Source organism: Lipophrys pholis (assembly GCF_963383615.2).
Source record: "Lipophrys pholis genome assembly, chromosome: 17".
Lineage (NCBI taxonomy): Eukaryota > Metazoa > Chordata > Actinopteri > Blenniiformes > Blenniidae > Lipophrys > Lipophrys pholis.
In genome coordinates, this window is record NC_137643.1 from 10,956,366 (window position 1) to 10,979,840 (window position 23,475).

Here is a 23,475-nt window from a genome sequence, read left to right on the forward strand (position 1 = left end):
TTTTTTGTTTTTTTGGGGGGGGGTTTAACTATTGCATCACCTCGCTTAAAATAGAAAACGCAATATATGGCATGTTATGATAGACTTGATAACTTCCTGAGTGTCTCAGTGATAAATGAATTACTGTGAGTCAAGGTAGGGAGGAAGTTTCTTTGCAAAAATGTCATGTTAAACCGCACCTGGTGTTGCAACATGCGGTTGGAGGCATTTGGTTGCAGTTCACATTGAATGCATGTGCATTCAGTGAAGCTTTGGTTTTGTTTAGCCAAATAGACGTGTCATCTCCCATATCAGGTTTTCACTTCTTCTAGCAAAGAAAAAAAAAAAAAAAGAGCATGTGATTATGACTTCAGAAGATCAAATGGTGGAGAGAAAAGGCAACTGATTTTCTGTCAGCTGACACAGCAAGGAGCACACAATCATCTCTTGAGGAGGAATTACCAGTGTGAGCAGGGCCAGAGAAGAGATTGCAGATTTGGCTCTAAGCTGCTTGACTACAAAAATGACATTTGAAATCCCCTCTCTTCCACCGGCAAATTTGTTGTATAAGACTTCCTCGAAATCTCAGAGTTAAATTTGGACAAGGGACAAGTAAACTTTTAATTCTAAAATGCACGCATAGATAAAACCAAAAAGAGCAGGGGATCGTGGAAGGCACGCCACTGTTATGAATGAGCTTGTGCACCGCAGACTTTTCATTATGCGCTCGGAAGATAGCCGTCACTTGTATTCATGGGAGAAGTTTAAAAATAAACACACCTTCGCAGGCGGGTGAAGAGGATGGAGAGAGGGGTTCCCTGGAGGAATCAGTGGAATGTAAACAGGCCACACACACACTTTCAAAGTATCCCGTCAGAGGCCATGAGACAAGGGCCTCATTTGGAAAAAGACGCCCTGGAGAACCGCTCAGTTTGTGCGATCGTCCTCTCCGTTTACCCACTCCGTCCGCACGCCGTCCTCTGAAAAAGCCCCACGAGACGTTGCAGGAATGCAGCGGCATGCTGGGAAATTTGTCAACCTCCAACCTTTTTTCTTTTGTCGTAAACATCCTGTGTACAAAATGTTGTGGAACTATGGGTAAAAGGCCACTGCTGCATTTAGTCATAATTCAAACCAAGAGTGTTTAGAGATTTATCAAACTAAAGCAGGGAGACTGAAATCTGCATTATTCCTATCATGCTCACACACACACACACACACACACACACACACACACACACACACACACACACACACACACACACACACACACACACACACACACACACACACACACACACACACACACACACACACACACACACACACACACACACACACACACACACACACACACACACACACACACACACACACACACACACACACACACACACACACACACACACACACACACACACACACACACACACACACACACACACACACGGCTGCATCATAGGACGGACGTCCACTTTGCTTTTGGATCCAACTTAGAAAATCCTCCTTCATTTGCCTTTAAGCAATGATAATGACTCTAGGAACTCAGTTCAAACTCAAACAGCAGCACAAAGGCCAGTGGGAACAAAGTAGTATTTTTTTTTAATAATGCACACCTAGATGCCAGACCCCTGCTGGCGTTTAACACTTTCGCAGCCATATGACGCCATTGTTGTGTTATTAGGCTTATGGCCCACATAACCACCTGCTCTAGAAATGACTTTCTGGGTCGCGGGGGGATTATAGTAGGGCTAACACCGCAGCACACAGTCCTGGGGGCCACAAATGGGTCAAACACGGCCTCACTTCAAAAGTGGCACCGACAACAAAACGTGCAACAGTGACACTGAAGAGCGGGCTCCTCCGAGATCAGACATCCACAAGGGGGCACTTTGAAATTAATTAGTAGGAACAAGTCTAGACAAGGGAACGCAAACGGCAGCTAATTTCCTGTGTTTTGACTTCCCTCCGCCTTGTTCTGTGGTTCCCCTCGTCATTTAGCTTCGTAAGGTTTGCCCCCCCACACCCCTCTGTTGCATGTGCCTACCAGCTATTGTCCTGCTGACAGGCCGCTAATAAACAGCTGGCTGTAGGCTTGTGTTATTGTGGCTAAAGCCGCCATTACTGCTTCAGAAACCGGCCTGAAGAGATTGTAAGTTGTTTTGCCGCCGCGAGGGTGGATGCCCATTGTTTAAAGCTGGAGTCTTTCTTAAGCAGACTTTCTTGTAGCGGCCGTTTTAATAAGACGTTTTGTCTGCGCAACTGGCCATGAAGACGATGACTCATCTATTTCGAAAACCCTTAAGGATAAGGAAAACAAACAAATACTTTTTTTTGGGGGGGGGGGGGCTACAAAAGGTAGCATAATATTTGTGACGGAAAGTAGAAAATATTAAATATATTTTTAACTTTTAACAGTAAATCAAACAATACACATAAAGTCTTTACCATTTCTGTTATTTTGCTAATTAATTTATTCAGCATAGTTAAAAAAAACAACAACACACTGTGGTAATGAAGACCTTCACTGTTTGGTGGTAATAGCACATGAAATGAGCCAGACTGCATCAGTAAAAGAGAGGCGTCACGCTGAGAGTCCTTTTATGTGAAGCTCTGTAACGGTAACAAACATTGGAACAGATGTTTGGAGTTATTCTAAAGTGCTGCCGCCTCATCTTCAAAGATTTCTGCAAGAAATAAAAGAGACAGCATGGAGCGGAAGTATGGAAGAAGACATGCATCGACTACTGAAGCACAACAAGTGGACTCGATAGAGCCCCGGGGAAAAATGAGTCTCAAAGCTTTTATATGAATGTTGAAACTCTCATCATTCACTTATTTCAAAGTGATCCTCACACTCTTCAACTAATGCAACAAGTCAGTGGGGTTCAACTCAATTTCCGGGGGGGGGGGGGTCTTCAGATCACACCAGGTGGAGAAGACCCGACACAGACTGTACTTCCTCGTCAAGTTAAAAATGTGAGCAGCTGCTCAGCTGCTTTTACCAATCAGTTATTGAGAGAATTCTGACCTCCTGACCGAAGGAGGGTCTGGAGGGCAGCAGAACTTATCACACCCATGCCTGCACTCACAGACATTTACACTGAACGACTGAGAAAGACGAGCAATTGCAAAAGACAGCACACACACACCCCGGGACAGTCCCCAGCATCAACCCCTGCGCGGTTACATCCATCAGCAATCAGTATTCAATAAACGGCCGTATGATCTTCAAACCTATTACAAGGCAAACTGAATGTGCATATGGGATCTATGGATGTTCAAAAATGAACTCAGCCATGAGATTAAGAAGGTATCAGTGTTTCTGTTCAGCTTATTATCAGCTCTCATTCAACTCAAACTTGAGTTTCACCTCACAGACTATTCCCATGAATAATTGATCAAGTCGTGGAGGAGTTGGTCCATATGATGATTCAGTAATGAGCTCCATCATCGCACTGCTTTAGTGGCAATACAGATTTTTATTGATTTGTAAAATGTAAGTGCGGCTGCAGAGGAAAGCTGTCGCCGGATCAAAAGGTATTATATGACATATGTTATAACCTGGATCCAAACCTGCAACATATGGGATTCATTAGACCGCTGACCCACGAAGACAAGCTGCTGACAGCACAGACAGCTTCTCCTACATTAGTGTGTCAGGACTGGAAAGCAGCTTTGTAGTCGTGCATTGACAAGAGGATCTTCTAGGACATTAGTCACTTTCACTCCAAATGAATAATCAAATCTTTTTTTTTCCAACTCAACGGAGCTCACCATAAGTAGATATATTCTTGTTTTTATCGTCTTTCAGAATTAGTACCTTTTTTAAAAAAGGCAAAAAGAAATGTTGTGACCCAAAGAGTTTCCTTTTCTACATAATACAGTATATCTTTAAGCTATATAATGCTTGTGATTTGGAGAAACAAACTGTTTTGACTTGAAGGACACATGCTGAACATCGGTTACCGTGTCTGACTAAATTATTAATTCACATTAACTAGAAAAATAACATTAATAATTAATAGGAATGAATATGTTATGTTAGGAAACAGAAAGCTGTGGATTCAAAAAGCATTAACTTTACAGAATGTAGCTCCTTCAAGTTTATGATGTTCCTAAAGGGAAGAAAGATTGACAGTAAAAGGCAGAAGCAGTGAGGAAGTGGTTCTTTATACTTGTGAACAAATGTCAGAGAAGGCCTTACAAGTTTCAGGTTGAGCAGAAACAGTAATTGACTTATTGAGCAACTTTTAGTTTAAGGTCACTGTCAATGTCAACAGATAATCTTTTAATAATAATGCTCACTACTCAATTTTGTAGGATTTTCTTTCAATATTTAATCAGTTCTGCGGTGTAGAGGGGAGATGTATGGCTGCAATACAGTATAAGTAGGTATAGCTGTGTGTATCAAGTATTAAGCGCCTCTTTATTGTCAGCTGTGAAGGAATTTTCCGCTGCGTGTCATTCATCAATGAGTAAAATTGTTTACCTGTACAAATGTCTGAGCTACATGACAAACCACAGAGGGATCAAGGAAAGCGTGTTAACATCCGCTGCGGTGTTGAGAAGTGGGACAGGGTGTTCGACCCCTGGGTCTTGTTATCTCCTGGCAGGTTGTCTTGCGCCGAGACAGCGTGTCCCAATAATAAGCTAAAGAAAATGACGGTGCGTATCGACGGCTCCAGAGACACTCCGGGATGCTCCCGAGGAGGGAAAGCAACCTTGAAGTGTGGCGTAAGAAATGACACATCCACACATGGGGAAACACAAGCGCACACATGTTTTCTCAGACACATAACATTTATCCCAGACTTTGTGCGTCACTGGTGTGTGTGTGTGTGTGCATCACAGCCACTATTGATCTCTGCTTCACTATGAAAACAATCATTTAATAACTCAAGCAATTATTGAATTATCATAGACTTTAATGCCGTCTGCCCCGATAAGCATCCATTAATTTGCTTCCCATTCACAAACACAGCCAGTTAGAGGCAACATTACTCGATAGGCTTATGTAGAGTAAATAATTGATTAGCTCTCGTCACAGGGTAGTCCTGATGAACGGCTTCATTATAACATGAATAAATACTCTGGTGAGTTATTTGGAAATGACACTCAAAAAAAACAAAAACATAAAAAAGCGTCCTAAAATGTGACAATATCTATGTGCTGTGCTTCAGATGTCAGTTTTCCACAGGTAGACGCTGGTTAATGTGAGTCCAGCTGCTGGAAATGTTACTGTGACGAGTCACTGGCAGCAACTGAGCAAGCGACAGTTTCAATGAGTCTATAAACACACAGACAGTTCAGAGAAAACAATGAGCATGGGTGTGTGTGCTTGTGTGTGTGTGTGTGTGTGTGGGGGGGGTCCTGTTGCTCATTCATAGTAATTCTCCCATAATCCTTTACTCTGCAAAATGACACAGCTGCCAGACATATCCTCTGTGCTGGCGCCTCAAACCTCCACTCCTTTCCCCTCTCGCTCTACCTCTTTCTCTCTCTCTCTCTCTCACATACACATACACACACACACACACACACACGTGTACTCCAAAGCCACAACATATCTTCGAAAGTCCATCCCATTGTCCTGCCAGCCAGAGCATCACAATTACTTAAGCAGTTAACAGTAATAATGAATTCCATCTGCAGTGAGCAAACAGATGTATTCATCACCATGACAACTGCATAAGTGGACACAAACAGGAACGCCATCTTACAATTACGAAAGAATAGATATTACAGTAATGGTTTGGTCTGGAAGAGTATGGCGAAACAGACACACTGACTTCCTGTTTATAGGGACGGGGCACACTCTGTTTATAGAGTGAGGACCAGCAAAGAAAGTGTTGCGATGTTATTAACTAATTACACTAAATTTGTGAATTATTCACTTTTAATTGCACTTTACTTTTGTATTTAGATGTCTGTAATTTTTAATTCAAAGAGCACGAGTGCAGGGTGCATGGAGACCAAATTTAGTTCAATTAATTCCGTCTTTACAATATGTATACTGTGCATGTTGATTAATTAAACAAAGCTAATTCAAAATGTATTGACATTGCTTGTGCACTGCAGTACATCATAGGACTTGTCATGGTCACAACATTGTGCAGTCAAACTTACTGAGCTGCCAGGAGAAGCTACATTGTAATTTCCCATTTGGGAGTGTTCCAGTTACAATGGAATCAGATTACATGTAACCCACTGAAAGTTTGAAGATAAATGACAAACAACATGATCCTCGAGTACTTATGAGAAAAACTTTGTTGGTTTGCAAAGTCTACTTTTGAAATATACACACATATGGGAATACTGTGTTTTAGCTAATTACTAATCGTACAGGAATTCTATTTCTCAAGCACCAATGCTGTTGAGTTGTGAGACTCTCCTTTATCTCTTTGAAGTTCTCTAAAACGATCCACTTTCCCAGATTTTCCCCACTGAGAAGCCGGACCTCTCTCATTTCCCAGTTACATGTGAATTAGCTGTAAGAGAGCACAGTTGGGTGGAGTACCGGAGTTGCCTTTCCCCCCCCCCTAGTACCACATACTGCAGCTTTGCAACATAATCTAGTCACTTCTGGGAAAGCTAATCTGCATAAATTCAACTCAGAGCTCTGTGCACACCTCGTGTGATTCCCAGGAAAGCAATTGGTCTTGTCAAATGAAAATCCGTCCGGGTTAAAACGAATTTACAGGTGTCTCCTGATAAAACACTAAGCTGTCGGCCAAGACGTGAAGCATCCACATGCTTAGCTGGAATATGGGCGGTGCCGGTCGGTCCAGCCATCCCTTAGCAACCCCGTAACCCCGGGCAACAGGGCCTTGACAATGAACAGACAGAGCACAAATCTGTGGTTCTCTGCTTGTTTGCTCCCCAGGGGCAGATAATGCAAAACCTTTCACATCTGGCACACACATGCACACATTTCACAGGCACAAGCACAAACACTACATGAAAGTCCAATGCAAATACATAAATCTCTGCTAACCACTGGCGCCAGCTTCAGGTTCAGGTCACCAATGAGGGGATTGAGGGGGGGGGGGGGTTGTGTCAATATATAATGAGGGTGGGGTTGGAGGGTCCTGTATTTGTGCATGCGTGCCTGTGTGTGCATAAGCATGCCTACTTTTCCATTTGAAGATAAAAGGAATAAAGGGAGGGAAAATGTAATATTCACTCAATGAATTTTCCAGAAAACAATTGACATCCGTTAAGAGCTGCATAAGTAGCTGACCAAAAGGTCAAAGTTTCAAAACCTCACTAAACTATAAGTCATTGAAAACTGCTCATATATATATATATATATATATATATATTTATTTATTTTTTTTAGCAAAGATCTACATAAAAATAAGAAGCAGACTGTACATTTCGGCAGCGCTGAATACAGCACTAATTTGTATTCAGCGCCACTGTGATTTGCCTCGTTGCAAATCGGTGCTGATTGAATGTGTGCATGCTCGGCCGACGATGTCAGGTTAGTGAAGCACGAGCGGGGTAACTGTACTGTACAGGGCGAGCGCGCTGTACGCACACCGGCAGTCTTCAGTGGATGCGAGATGACGGCGCGAGACCGAGTGCTAAAAAAGCTTGGAGAGAACCGGCAAGCGCCCGCATCAAAACAAATGAGATGTGAAGTTTCTAGAACAGTGTCTGTGTTGTTGGGAGAGCACATACAGCTCACGTCTATTGGCGGAGTATAGAGCGCCTCAATCATCTGCAATCATTAAGTTGTGGCTACAGTGTCGCGAGCGTCACATGGCGAAAACACAAACACATTACTGTTGATTGTCTAAGCAGCATGGCTGTACACCGAGGAACACTAAGGTAGGAATGCCGTCCGTCGATCTTATGTGGTTAAGTGTAGCTATTATGGCATTAAGTGTGTGTATTGTGTGTGTGTGAAACAGCCGACGCTGAGTCATTAGCGCTGCTGCTTTCAAAGTAAGGCATGCTTAATGAGAGGGCATGGCCATGCTGTCTGAGTGATTAGTTACAGTGAAGGCTGAGAGCCAACACCGATTTCTGTGTACATGTGCAGAAGGCAGGCGGGTGGGAGGTGTGTGCATTTGTACATTTGGAGGGAAAGAAGGGCCAGGCTAATTGAAGAGCACAAACACTGAACACACATTCTTTATAATATCATATACAGGTATATATATACATACACACACACACACACAATGTTTATACAAGAATAATCTGTTATAAAAAGTTTTACCATTTTATAAGACATTGCAAGGCTGGTTTGACCCTAAAATGAACCTTTATGACACGGTTGAAAAATAAACTAATCGTCTCGTTTCATTTGTTTGAGTCTGACTTTTCAATTTACCGGTTAATGACCGACTGCCAATTCATTGCCACCAGCCGCTCTCGATTTCTCACAAAGCCGGTGTGTCTTCATCGAGGAATTCCCCTCATCCTGCGTCTCTCCTGCTTCGGCGCCACGGTGCACTCTTCATCAAAAACAACACGGGACGCTGAATAGCTATTTTCTGTCAGAAATGACGCAGGATTTCATATTGCCACCGACAGAAAAACAATTTCTTCATTGTTGATTCAATTCAGAGTGACGGTGCTGCAGCAGACTACACTGGGGTCCACAACACAGATGTCTGCAGAAATGCCCACAAACAGCAACAGAGTCATGACAAGCTCAGCTTAATTATCATCCATGATGATCCTCCAGCCTTGTATAGTGCAGGTGGTTTAGCTGGAATTGTATATAAATAACAGGTAATAATTGCCTGGTTTCTCAAAAAAAAGAGATGCCATGGTCAAAAACGGGTGCCTTCAGTGGCTCCAACCTCCGTTGATTAAAATGGCATAGAAGATGGATGAATCACCGAGATGAAGTTGTTCCAAGAAGATCTTAAGACACTTTAGTCAAGAAGTCACTTTTAGGAAGACAAACTTGTGGTTTTCATTAACATCATTTAATGACAAGACGAGGATGAGAATGGGGCTAGAGTATACCCCAGCAAATCCTGGGAGGGGGAAATACAGGTCAAACGGGCAGCTCTAGATCGGATGGTAGAGCAATCTTAAGGTTGCAAGTACGAGTCCCTATTTGTGTTTCAGTAAGATACTCAACCCCAAACTAGTCCCAATGGATGGACTAAGCACCTTGCATGGCAGCCACTTCCATTGGTGTGTGAATGTGTGAATGTGATTAACAATGAAGAGCGATTTGTGGGTCACAAGGGTCAAATAAGGTATGGACAACCATTGTCACCATTATAAGACTGGACAGTTCACCCTCAATTACTATAGCTATTACATTTCACATAAATATTCCTTTAAAGAAAAACTCAAATCCAGTTTTTGCCAATGGACTCATCAAATGTTTTCTGATTGTAACCTAATTTCTACCGGTTTTAACAAATTGCAAAAGAGGGGCCTCCATATGATAACAGACGTATTAAAATTACAACTAAAAACGTTGGGATTGAATTCAATTGTGATTTTCGTGGAAGGCAAAAATATGTGGCCGCAACAGTGCTTGAGAGGCGCCATCGAGTTGAGTACTCAGTCGAGTACAAAACCTATCACAGGGAAAAAAAGGTCAAATGGATTCACTTAGAAGTACAAAAGTCTGTGTAAAGATTTATGAGGTTGTTTGATAATTGATGATTTTTTTCTGTTTGGGCCAGAGTGACCATGAAACAAGCCAATAAAAGGGGTAAAACCTCCCTGCACTCATTCATTTGATCACATGTTATTCCTCTAAAAAAAAAAAGATAAATAAGTTATTCCCTTCCTGATGTGGAAATTTGGCCCAGTAAAGACAGGATTCGATTGGAAATTTTTACACGAGAGTTCTGGGATTTTCTACGGTCTGTTATGTCTAACACATCGCCATCAAGTGGGTCTGATTACAACTTGGACATCCTGCAGTCACTTCCCAGCCTGTCTGAGAGCTGCCATTGGCTCACGTCCTCAGCTTCATCCTTCACTTTTCTCAAAGCCCATGGACCCACAAACACATTTCTGAATGAGTCACACTCAAAATAAAGTATGGGCATTATACATTTCAACTCTTGTGTTCACTTGGGGAGCCATTAGGTTTGAAATTCCTGTGCTGCGTCTCCTGTCTGCAGTTCACTGTGAAGAAAGTGCAGCATCCCTAGAAGAGAGTCTCGGCTGTGCATTAGAAATTATTTGTCAACCCGTCGCTTCATCTCAAACTCTGTCAAGTTGAAGGAAAACCACGGAAAAGCACTTCTTCTGTCAGGACTCACCTATTTTCCCCATCTCCTCTGTCATTTTCTCCCCCTTATCCGTCTTTGTGGCTCTTTCATCTTCACTCCTTCCTTTTAATGCCCCATTTTCTTTAACTTTCCTCACCCCCCCCCCCCTCCATCAGACCCTCTCCCCTTTGTTCTGCTCTCCTCACTGCTTTAGTGTTGGAGTGCTGAGAGAACCTGGCTTTGGTTCAAAACCTCCTTTATGTGGCTGCTCAGTGCAGCTCAGCAGAGCACCCCGCTGTGGCGGGTCTCTTCATTTTTCAAGCTCACGTCTCTCTCTCTTTCACATCGGTCCAGTCCTCCATCTCCCTCAGCGCCGCCCGGATCGCTTCCGGTACCAAAAGCTGAGAGGTAAACCACTTTCATCTTCCTCCTCTCGTCGTTGGAAAAAGCTTCGGTTTCTTCAAAGCAACAGGGGCATTTAAGCTTTGCTGGCATTTCTTTCAAACACGGTACTCCCATAGTAAAGCGTGTACATTTTACAACCTCACTGATCTGTGAGAAAAGACATTGAGCAAGAACAAGATAAGCATTTCGACAAAGTTGAGTACAGAAGGATCATAACCCTTAATGTTTTAAAACCGCTCCCTCTCATCTCTTACATAATTTAAAAATGTGTAGTCGAGAAAATCATTTGTAACACTCCTCAAATCATATAAGAGCAATATATGAGCACCCTAGATATGGGAATATCTGAACAATACTAAAAACCCCTTACCAGTGGAATATCGCACTACATAAATCTGTCTCGTGATTTTCTACGTGTTTTTACTTCACTAATTGCTAACTTTGTTGTGTGAACAGCTGTGATACAGCCTAATGAGTTGAGCTTGACATAGCTGCTTTTCTCCCATCCATGTGAAAATGTCAACACAGCGAACGTGTCCAGACCTCAAAACTTTTCATCAGGGAGTCTAAGAACAACATCACGGACCAACTGTCCAGGAACTGAGAGGCCCCTCAGTTCACTTCAACAATCAACTCTTTGTTCCTCCACTTGGCTCAAACATCTTTTCTCCAATTCTATTTACTCATTCAGTCAAGGCTAATTCTCTGTCCGTGTCACCCTGGCACTCTCTGCATCTTTCATTTTTCTCCCTCTCTCTTCCTTCCTTTACGTTTTGTCACCGCCATTGTTTCCCTCCTGGAGAGCCGAGCATATTTACCAACAGGCAGCGAGGGCAAACAAGCCTCCTATTCAATGAGCCTAGCCCTGACGGAGACTGGAGGAAGGATGAGGATGGAGTGGGGAGAAAACAGAGGAAGGCTGAAGGTAAATTCCCTGGATGACTTGCAGATATCGACGAGCAGAAAAACCTCCCCACAGAAAAACGTCTGCGATTCCATCCCAAGCTTTCCTAAAATTCTCATGTTGACAACTGTTGCATTCAGACTGAAATACATAAACACCATTCGTCTGCACACAAACATGCTCTCTGGTGACATAATGACCTAAACTCCATTAACATCCCTGCAATAAACAGTCATTTGTGAGCAGGCTGAAGCCTTTCTGCTGAGTGAAATGGATCAAACCAGCAGGTCATTTCCTCTGAAGCAGCCAGATAATAACCTAAATCAATTAAATACCCAGAGCCGGGACAGAAATCAAAAGTGATCCCTTCCTTTATTGCCAATATTAGAGTAAAGGCCATGTCACAAGCACAGCAATCTGATGAAAGTTAATTTATCTGGCACTGGCTCATAGTTTGATGGCAGACTTGCTGAGGGGAAAGTTCAATAAAATGACGAGATGTTCCCTTTGATCGAATCTGTCATTTCGGTGTAGTCATCTGAGAAAAGCCGCGTGCGATTCATGTGTGCATGAGAGCGTCTGCTGCCAACAACCCACAATGACAAAACACTGCACAAGAGTGACCTCAACAGCTGGATTTGCAGTGGGGTCTTTCTCACCTCTGGCTCAAATGCACAGAGAGAAAAAAAAAAGACGGGGGGGGAACTGGAGGTCTCATGCTGTCACGATAAACTATGTTCCCAATCACGACTGATGCCTCTGCCGCCTTCAACGTTCTGGTCACGTAATCCCGTTTCAAAGTGTATGAATGTCAGTGCAGTTCAACGGCAGCAGCTGTACAAATCACACACAGTCCACGCTTCTGATTTATGACCTGAAACAAGACGTTTGAAACGGGTTTCCAGCTAAATAAATCGCTCTGGTCACATCGGTAATCACGTCTACAGTTAAATTTCACCGGCTGACTCGGTATTTTCACAGGACTGACCGTCGAGGGAAGAGAAAGTAGCTTATTAGCTGTTAGCTTCTATAAACAAGCCCATAAAAGAGCAATGGCTGGCAGACAGACACGAGACATGATCGGACTGAGCAAACAGGCTGCACCTGCTGACGGGGTTTTTTTTCTTTTCTTTCTCCTTTCGTCTTTACTGAAACATTTGTTGATGATGTGGCACATGTGGCACAATACAGAAGCCTGTTGATAAGTGCAAGTACCGGATGCACACTAAGTGACCGAGCAGATGTGTAATTTGTGTCATCGCTGAGCTTTTTGAGACTTCATTGGGAGTCGTTTACTGCAGCTAGACTTTAAGTAACAAGGCATATTAATATGCCTTGTTACTTAAGGACGAAAGAAGGATTGACTTGATTGATTGATGCTGAAATCATATCTAAAGTCTGATCCAAGTACTACTGCTGCTAAAATAAAGGTCTTGGGACACTTATTCAGCCAAGAAAGCAGCTTATTTGAGTTGCTTTAAATGGATGGGATACAGCAGTGAATTATTTAAGTGAAAAGACACATTCAGAGTGATCGCAAAGATTACCAATAACAGCAATCGTCTCCTGTGATCACGTCACTCTGAAAAATGTAGTGAGAGAGGAGTGAATCACTGATGATGTGTAGTTTCGGTGAACTAGGGTTGAACTGAATATCTACCGTCTTGGACACTTCTGGAAACATTACCTGCAGTAACAGGACATTAATCACACAAGGTACATGCATACATGTGCATATTATAAAGGTACAGCTGCTGTAATGTGTCTTGATGATCAATGTTCAGTTGAATTTTAACTTCATAATTTAAATATTATCTGATGCTTACTGAATTGTAGAGTTGATGATTTTCTCTAATAATTTGAATAAATACATTTTATCTTTCTTCAAATCAGATGATGAAACAACCTCAGCAAATTATGTTAATTTTTTCTACCTTTTTCGGAACCTCATAGAATCATAAATGTTTTATTTAGCAGTCAATAATATTGCTTTGTGTTTTTTGTCAAAGCACTTTGTAAATCTTATTTTAAAGAGAGAAAGTACATCCTATTCCTTCACTAATGAGTCCAAAGATGTAGCACAAAACAGTCTGGAGGGACTAACCGTGAAATATCAGCTTTGTAAGTTATGCATACTTTCAGAGTACAGGCATAGCAGAGCACGTACCCACACCTTGTTTGTCCATGGCCTATATTAATATGCTGGTACCCGACGAGATAACAAGGGCATTTCCTATTATGAGCCTGCCTGGGAAAAAGGAAGAGGGAGGTACGCTTTAATTGTAACCAAGACAGATCTCCTTTGTGTGTGTGTGTGTGTGTGTGTGTTTGACGGTTTCTGCTCGAGACTGATACCAGTGGTAAAAATGCAGGTTTTCAGGCCACGAAATAAGGAAGGAAAAGGGGGCATGAGAGAGACTAATGGCAACTACAGAAAGAGGAATGGAAAGCAGACAAATTGAAAGAAAATATGAAGTCACGGTGAGGAGGAGGAGGATTGGAATGCAAGACAAGGTGAAGAGAGAGAAAACGGGACAGTGCCAGAAGACAAATAAGGTAGACTGTGGAGACGCTGGACTAAACTGCAATAGGGCCAAAGAAGCAATGGAAGAGGAGAAAAGAAAGACACAGAGGAGAGAAGGTGTAAAATGGTGCTAACGAGCCTGAGGTCCTTGGTGATGGATGGAAGCCAATCCACTGGCTCTGCCATTTGTCATCTCACTGCAAAAAAAACTGCAAAACCCCTCCCCGTGGAGCACAAAAACTCTCGCCTGCATGTGTGTGTGTGTTGCCGCTCTGTCAACATGTACATAAAATGGCAATAATCACATACGCATGGACACACACAACCATTGAAGCGACATTTCCAAACATGGAAACAAGTCATTGCTCTGTGTTGAATCTTCGTCCCGGACAGCTCTCTCTCCAGACATAAACAAGCCATGAGGAGTTTATTTGTCTACAAGCATACGATGAAGGATTATCCATTCATCTACTGTACGGCTTTGTCTAATTTAGGGCTGGAGACAATCCCAGCTGACTGTGGGTGAAGGTATTTTACACCCTGGACGGGTCAGGAGTCCATAAGCCACATATGACCCCCACTTTAGTGATTATTGGTACGGACTTAGGCAAAATCATCAATGACTGTTTCGAAACGTTTGATTAAATATCCCGATCACCATAATTCAGTTCACAAGTCCACCCAGCTTTTGCAAAGAAAAAAAACAACTAAATAAGAAAACACAAACAGCAATATATCATCAACATGAGTGTTTCACAGCAGTGGACAAAAGGGATGATCAAAGTGCAAGACCACACAGATGCAGGATATCTCCTCTGTCGCCATGCACAGCACACAACATTTAACAGTCTGACGGCTGAAGGAACAAAGGACTTAACAAGACTGTTTATCTCCATTGGTGGTGCTGGAAAAAAAATTGCCTCTCCCTTAGGGAACATAAGTCTCCTTGCTGGACAATTATCTTGGTGCAGGGCTTCACAACAGCTTAGAGGACGTACATGCAAATGTACAATTTATGGCCTTGGATTGTTCCACTAGTGGAAGGAGGTAACGCCATCGTTACAGGATCAGATCACATTATAGTTCAATACTTTTAGTCGTCATTCATGACAGGAGTATCTTTCACACAAATCTTGAAGGCCAAGTTTCACATGTGTGTCCTGGCCTTCAGATTACACTTCTTCTTTGAGAGGTAGATCCTTCCTCCAAAAACAAAACATCCTGCTGCCTACCAGCTACATTTTTGAGCACACCGAGAGAAACCTCAAACCACTGCATCCGTCTTTTTTATGCAGCCTGTGGCATAAACACACGGTAACCTTGCGAGCAATGGCAGAACGCCGCTGTGTTGTATTGTGCATTCTCCCACACTTCTCAAACAATTGAATAAATTATTAGGTGGTCTCATTGTTGCCCGGCGGACAACAGAAACACAGTCGAGACAGAGACAAGGACACAACATGCTTCCACATGCAGAACAGCGCACAGTGAAGTCCATCAGGCATGAAGAAGCAAACGATTTCCCCCAAAAAGACAGAGCTACTGTTCCCACTGAGACTGAAAAATTGCCTGTACAGAATACAGATAAGAAAGTGTGCTTGTGTGTGTGTGTGTGTACTACTGTGCATGTGTGTTAGTGTTGGTGTGCAGTTTAGACCTGCAGTGCTTTAGCAGGGAGAGTGTAAGACGAGGATCCCTCCCCCTGGGGCGAGATCATAGTGTCCCAGCCCTGCAGTTTGTGTGTGTGTGTGTGTGTGTGTGTGTGTGTGTGTGCTGCATCAGCAGCACTTTACACCACGTAGAAGTCCCAGCCTGTACACACACAGACACACACAGTTCACCCATTCATGTCTCCGTCACCTCACCTCTTCCACACATTCACTAAATCATTTTGTTCACACGCAGCATTTTTACAGTCTTTGCCAGGCCCTGGAAATGTGTTACAAGTTGCATTTGTGGCGTTAATCGAAAACAGAATCACACTTCCTGCAATCCCTGCTGCTTTCTGTTACTGAGGAGATGTAACCCCTCCCAGCCCTTGGCGTCGGTCCATCTGAGAAGCAACGACGACAGCAGGTAGCTGCCCTCCGAAGGAATGACTAAAATGCGCAAACAAGAGGAAGTCACAACAATCTGAAATCACTTCTGCCGCGTCATCACAACTGAACGGCAGAAGCTGAGCGCTAATAGACTGACTGCATGGAGTGTAGATCTGAGACACAGATCTCAAAGCTCAGATTATCTGCAAACTGACAAGATAGTGAGAGAGGAGACGCCTTCTCAACCCTCGAGAGAAAAGAAAGATTGACGCTGCATGTTATTATTTCTAAACCAAAGCTTATTTCTAATATCGGCATTTCTTTATTGTATTTTTTAAATGGTCACAAAGCAAATATTTAAACCAGCTTCTTACATATTCAGGACATCATGCCTGTGTGGCCATTATGTTTGGTGAAGTCATACATTGCACTTTCACAATAAATACAACCCGACTGTGTCACTGGGTTGAGCCTCAGGTTTTTCCCCAACACAGGACTGTATTACAGTGCATCAGGCTGAAAGTCATTTTCCCCTCCCCACCCTCGACTCGGAGCGCGCTCCAACAACGGGAGGTGAATATATAACAATTTGTGTTACAGACAATCCTGGGGAAGAGGGACTCTGATTTCCCATTAGAGTTTCCTCTTAGGCAACCGCAATTAATTGCATCCACAGTGTTTGCTCGCTCGCTCTCACCCAGCCCTCCGTCTCTGCAGCACAGAGGTGGTTTGGCGCGCTGCAGCAGAGACTTGGTGCACGACGCGAACACGCAGGAACAGAGTCGTCGAACACAAGGCGAAACAGCCCCCCGTTATCCTGCAGAAAATTGCTCGGGGAGCTTTGAGCCGATAACATTGTGCTTTTCTATGTAGCGCATTCATAGAGGAGGTAAATAACGCACACGGGCAGAACACACCGCATAGTCAAGGATGTTTGAAGAGAAGCGTATTTAAAATCTGCGTGTGTACACAAAACTCTGAAAGGGTTTATATATCTATGCATATGAATCATCGCCGAGTGTGTGTGAGTGCTGTGCAGATGTTGGCTTTTGTGTGTGTGTTTCGATCGTTGTGTTCAACGTTTGGAGAAGTAAGTCTGTTGTGAATTAGGAGTCTTCAAGTCAGGGAAAGGTTATGCTTCAGGCCAATGTTACAAATGTCAGTGTTAGGTCAGCGCGCTACAGTCCTGCTCCTCAGGGACCCCCGGCCTGGATTCTGACATTTGAAGTTTAATTAAAGAAATCCCTTATGGGACTGTTTAGTCAGTGTGGTTCTAACAAGAGGAGAACTCGTTACAACCCGAGAAACTACTTCTGTTTGTTTTGACAGTGAGGGATGTGATATCTGATCCGGGGCAGTTGAACACTCCTAAACCACCCCGTTACGCTGCGTGACAAATAAACCCGACGAAGCTCGGATCTCTCCGACTCCGAGTGAGGCAGTGAAATTTGGGACAAGTTACAGTTTGTCCCATGAAGCCATGGAAACACAGCTATGCGAGTGTTGGTGCGCGTTCGGCTGAGCGCGATCAGGTGGAATTCCAACAATGGTACATCAAGACAAACAAGTCCTACAATTAGCACACACGCACACGCGAACGCACACACCTGGGACTTTACGCTCCTTCACTTGGCATACTTTCATAATAAGCTGAGCGGCTTGTCACTTCCCATCAGAAGTTAAAGGGAGTACACATGGTGTCATGGTTAACTTTTTCACCGAGTCATTGATTCACACGTAATAAATAACTCCGTGGATCGGTAGCGTCCCTGCTTTGAATGAGCCGAGACGAGAACTTCCTGATCTCAGGCGATACAAGCAGCTTGAAAATGAACATCTGTCAGCCGGCCTTATTTTTGTGCTTCAGGTTTCACTGAGGGAAATTTGCATTACTGAGTCGAACTCAGCGGCGGACCTGCTGAAGAGCCGTAAACTCTTTCAGGTGCACCTCAGGGCTGTGTACTGGGGTCCCTACTCAAGAAGAGGCACTTCTGTAGCCCCTAATAACGACCGCTAATGGGATCTGAAAACGCACACATTGTGCCGTTTACATTGCGAGGGACAAATGAAAAATCTATTCTGCAGGGGTCAATAGCGCTGCGGAGACGGAGAGGAGCACCAGTGATAACCCGCCCCGTGCGCTGTAGATCAATATCCTCTTTTCATTATTAGAGTTGCTCTCTGATTTTTCATCCTGCTCATTTGTCAAAGCCGCCGTCTAATGGCTCTTTTTCTTGCTCAGTCCTTTCTCCTCTCAGAGATCCCGTCTCATTTCGGGCACTGAACTTTTTCAACAACCTTCTCGACTTCAGCAAAGTTAATGATCACTTATCTTTTAAATCAAAATTGCAGACAAATATGGGAGAGGAGGGATAACACCACTGAATGCAGGGCTGTTGGAGGAAACCAGAGAAACAACCCACACCTAATGATCAAACTATTTAATTTAGAAACTTCCCCAAACAGGAGAGTATCACATAAGGTTTTTTGACAAATGGGTATTTTTCCCACCCCCCCACTTAGTTCTCGTCTTGTACAAAAGTAATTGTACACAACCTGGGTGAGATAAGATCACATGACTGTCAGTCAGTTAAACCATAAACCTCCTGTGGACAGAAATACCTCCAAAAATGACTATTAACTATATGAAAGCGACCCTGGATATGCACCCGATTCGCTGTTGACTTTAGTTTCCTGAAGGTAGTGGTGTAGAGATTTGGTATCATCACCTCTGATTCAGTAGAGCTTAACATCATGGAGTCAAGCGGTCATAGCAAATGCATGAGACTGCTATAATCGCTGTGAGAGCTTTCACACTGGATGACGCCCCGCCGGTCTCACTGCACTGCCGTTTGGAGGAGTCTCAGGATTAAACACTAAAGTTTTCTTCAAAGGTAAGAATAACAAAAAAAAAAAAAAACACTTTCAGATCAGCCGCACGAACCCACAAATGGGTGTTTTCTTAACAGAAAAGTGCTTGAATCAGCCGAGACACATCCCTCGAGCACAGCGTGTTGCTAAATAGCTCTACAGGGTTATTTTATTTGTTTCCTCTTTCTTGAATCAAACTCACATAGGAGGTGAAAAAAAAAAGACGCCTTGGAACCTAATGAGCAAACTTCGGTCACGTTTTTTGGCTGCGTGACTGCAAGAAGACAGAAATTCTCATCCATCTGATATTTTTTTTAGCTCCCTAATATCCCCTCCTGACCGATATAACAGGAAGTCCATTAGAAGTCAAACACAAACAAATTTAGCTTCCATATTTTGCTGTGTTCCAGATCAATGACAGAGCAAATACTCTTTGCAGCCACATAATAGCGTTTTCCATGTTTTTACAACAGAATCTCGTCGGTCCAGAGCAAATCTGACATTTAACAAACACTCTGCGCCACTTGGGTTTCTTCCAGGCTCGATCCTCGGTCTTCATTCCCCCAGGTGTGTGTTCCAGACAGACACGGGGATCAAACAGGGCATGCAGGGTAATTGTAAAACCTGGGCTGTGCAGCCAAACACTCCACTGTTTGCCTACCAATGACAGCAATGGGGCTCCTGCTTGTTAAAGCCTAAGTGAGTGTGAAATGTGTGTGTGTGTGTTCAGTTAAACGACATTTTGACAGCCGGTGATGAAGCTCGGGCCACACACACACACACACACACACACACGGGTTTCACCTCCTCAGCTGCAGGACCTTCAGGCTCGGTGCAGCAACTTCTCCATCAGACACATTATGATCAGCTCTAATGAGAGCAGAAGAGCGGGCAGCTGTTCGGCCGCTCCTCACCTGAATACACAAAGCTTTGGGTCATGAAAAAGACGTTTCATCTCCAGGCCGCGACAAATCGAAATCCGTCTCGATTTATTGCTCCTGCCCGGTATTGTGTCCGCATATTACGTACCTAATTAACAGAAAGGACACGACTCAATGGTTATGCTTCAAAGGATTATTTTGCTGCCGTTGAAATGGTTTCTGCCGTTTACTCTTGAAGTGTCTTTCTGACAGCTTGAGGCTCGTCGGGGAACCGAAATACAAGAAAACAAGAGAGCATTTCACCGTAAAAAAAAAAAAGCTCCACATGCTGTTTTCCAACATGTCAAAAACTCTGTGGGAATTAAGGACTCCTGCAAACATTTCAAGATGTTTCAGATACTTCAGGAATTCCGTCTCAATACGTCACACAACCCCATATCAAAGAGGCTAAATGCGTGTGTCTGCCTCTATGAGGTCAAAACAACCAAAACACATACATACACACTTGTCTATTGTTTACTTTTTGTTGGATGGATGGTCGTTTGCAGAGTCTTTAACCTCCTCATATTTACAGCGTTCACATTTATTTTCTAAATGTTCTGCAGTTTTCGAACACAATTCAACACTCCATCTGTACTGGTGCAAGTTGGTAAAGAAACAAATCTCTTGTGATCACTTGAGGGTCTTTTCGTCCTCACTCATCTCCTGACAGCTGCACGCACCCCGCCTCATCGCCTTCAAAGTTCCAGCATTACGGAGCAGGCTATGAATAGTTAAAAAATGTCACAACCCATTTGCCACGCTGTTGTCCTTTTACATTCACTCACGAGCAGAGTGACGGAGAGCTGATCTTACACACACGTCCCATAATGACCCTTCTGACACCGGCATTTTATGAGCTGTAAAGCCACCAGCTACTTTATTTGAAAAGCTTTTTTGTTTTTTTAATATAACATCATTTATATCCTTCTGCCCTGTTGGCTTACATACTGAAAGGCATTCATTGTTGCTGTCAATATTAATAAATAAGAGCTAATTTTAGGCTTGCTAACTGATCAATGGTTCAAAAGCTCGACTGTGACCAGTTTAGTCACGTCCTTATCAAGAGATGTGGTCAAAAAAAACAAAAAAACGATTCATTAACGTTTAGCCTGTAACACAAGGAAGTGCAGTGAATGCAAAGGGAAGCTTATACAAAGTGCAAACTGTGTTTCCTGTCAACTTCTGTGAGAGCCAGCCTGCTGCTGTGTGAATGTCTGCCAACAAATTCAACAACTGAACGCATCAACACAGTCTGAAGGAAGAAAGGGGGGGGGGGTCTGATGGTGGCATTTGGCTCCTGTTTGCTGAATGTGTGTGAGTGAGAGGAACGGGAGGGTAAAAAGAAAGAGCTCCAGGAGAGCTGACAGAGTGTGAAAAGGGAGTGTTTACTCATTTGGCAGGTGAGGAACGGAGGGGAAATTCTGATTCACAATCACAGAGAGGGATGGCTGCAGAATATGAGCTTCTGTTTCATCTGCACAGTACAATGTGTGTGTGTGTGTGTGTGTGTGCACCAGTGCATGCATGCATGAAAGTGAGGAAGAGAGAGCATCCTTGTCTGGCTGCATCCACACGCATGACCATCGACGCTGGGAGGGAAGTTCAGTTCATTGCAGAAACAAATACAGCCACATCTGCAACCCATGGGGATGGGATGCATGTGTTAAACTGGGTGAGGCACACGCTGTACAAAAATGAAGTTTAGAACAAAACAGGTACATGAGCAACCTAGAAATATGATGCTCAGTAAACATGAAGAGCATGCAATAAGCATGTTAATGCGGGTGGCCGTGGTGATGTGGATCGTTGCAGTGCAGTGCTGGAAATGCACCATCCTGACTTTTCTTTTTTTTTTTTTGGCTGCAACTGAATGCCGCTGCAGATTTTTAGGAATGTGCAATCCAAGCTAAACAAAACCAAACGGAGAAGAACAGCAGCAGCAGCAGCAGCAGCAGCCGCAGCACAGTTGTGTACGAACAGGAGGACCCGGGATGTGCAGTGGAGGGCAACAAGTCTCCTGCCTCAGCTCGTCTGTCACCGCTCGTTTGGCTCCGGAGCGACCAGCGAGCTGCCGCAGTCACAACTCCGCTTCACACTGTCTTGTGTGGCCGGTAACTTTCCCCCTGTCTCTCTCCTCACACACCAACACACACAGTCTCACCCTGCTGCTGCACGGACCGACAGCGATAAACAAACATCAGGGCAACTACGCAACTTCACACACGCAGATGTGGAGATGGGAAAAGGAGCAACTCACCAGGAAAGAGCGCAGCATTCAGAGGCTGCGGGGGGAGAAAGTGTCGAGAGGGGGAAGAGCTCACATGGGGGGAGCCGCGGTGTTTGAGGAGGACGGACACACGGAGCGACGCGACTCGTTGTTCTCCGCCGAGCTGCGCGCATTTCAGGTCGCGGAGACCGGGAGCTCCTCTCACTTCAGCCCCGCTCCGCTCTGCGCTGCAGAGTCCCACAGTCAGCCAGGACGCTGCTGCCAGCAGGGGGAGGAGGGGGAGGGGCTGGAGGCAGCGGTGCCGCAAAGCTTTCTGGGAAATGAAGTATTATTGTAGTCCAACTGGCTAGGGCATTAAAATGGAACTACTACTACTACTACTACTACTACTACTACTACTACTACTACTACTAATAATAATAATAATAATAATAATAATAATAATAATAATAATAATAAAAAAATTAATAATAATAATAATAATAATAATAATAATAATAATAATAATAATAAACGACTGAAAAATATGAAAAACAAAATATAAGTATCGTGGCTAAAACAAAAAAAATTGCAAACGTGAAAACGTAACCCTTATTTTAATGAATAATTACGTTTTGCAGGTCCAGGCAAAATTTATTTGGTAGAAAGTGGGTTAAAAAAAAGCTCTTTTGGTCATAACGTTTGCAGAACACTGGTCTAAAACATTTGAACCATTGTTTTTTTTATTTACTCAAATTAATCTTGCTTTTGTTTTGTTGTAATACCTGGCTTTGTGCTGGATTTTTTATTTATTTATTTTTGTCAACTATGTTTTAAATTGCTAGGGGATTTGATATTGTCATTCCCAACGTCTCAGTCTGCAAGTCCTTTCAGTCACACCAAATGCCAGGCTTCCTGTTTTTTCTTTGTTTGTGTTTTTTTTTTTTATTATAATAAAAGTATTATTAATAAATGCATTCAAGATCTAAAGTCAGATGCTTTCAATTTGAAGAAAATATCTGGTAAGTCTTTATAAGCAGACTGTGATTGTTGTCAAAATTACACTTGAGCTTATTTTCATGGTTTAAATGTGTCTATTACACTGTGAACAAATTCACTTCTAAAACATTTAATGAGGCGATAATACTTTCATCTTCCAATTGATTCTGTTTCTATTCAATTACTTTTCAAAAATGCAAAAGAACAAATAACAGAGACAATTTCTCAGCCTTTTCCCACACCCAAAGAACCACTGGTTGTTTTTGGATTATAGCACTCACTTGTTAAATTATAAAGCACATTTATGAGTCTCTACATAAACTGAATGTCATGTTTGTTTTGCAGTGTTGTGGTTTATATGTTTGATATTTCAGGGTATAAAAGTATCTGCTGTTGGCAGACACGCCTGTTTGCGGCGTTAAA

At 43.2% G+C, this 23,475-nt stretch overlaps 1 protein-coding gene across 1 annotated transcript in view; it reads right to left on the reverse strand.

The window, feature by feature from the left end:
- pag1 (phosphoprotein membrane anchor with glycosphingolipid microdomains 1) overlaps positions 1-22,340 on the reverse strand; it is a 50,817-nt gene extending 28,477 nt beyond the window's left edge. The window contains exon 1 of the mRNA XM_080484436.1: positions 22,105-22,340. The gene's annotated coding sequence lies outside the window, so the exon portion shown is untranslated. The remainder of the gene's footprint in view (positions 1-22,104) is intronic.
- Positions 22,341-23,475: the final 1,135 nt, after the last annotated feature.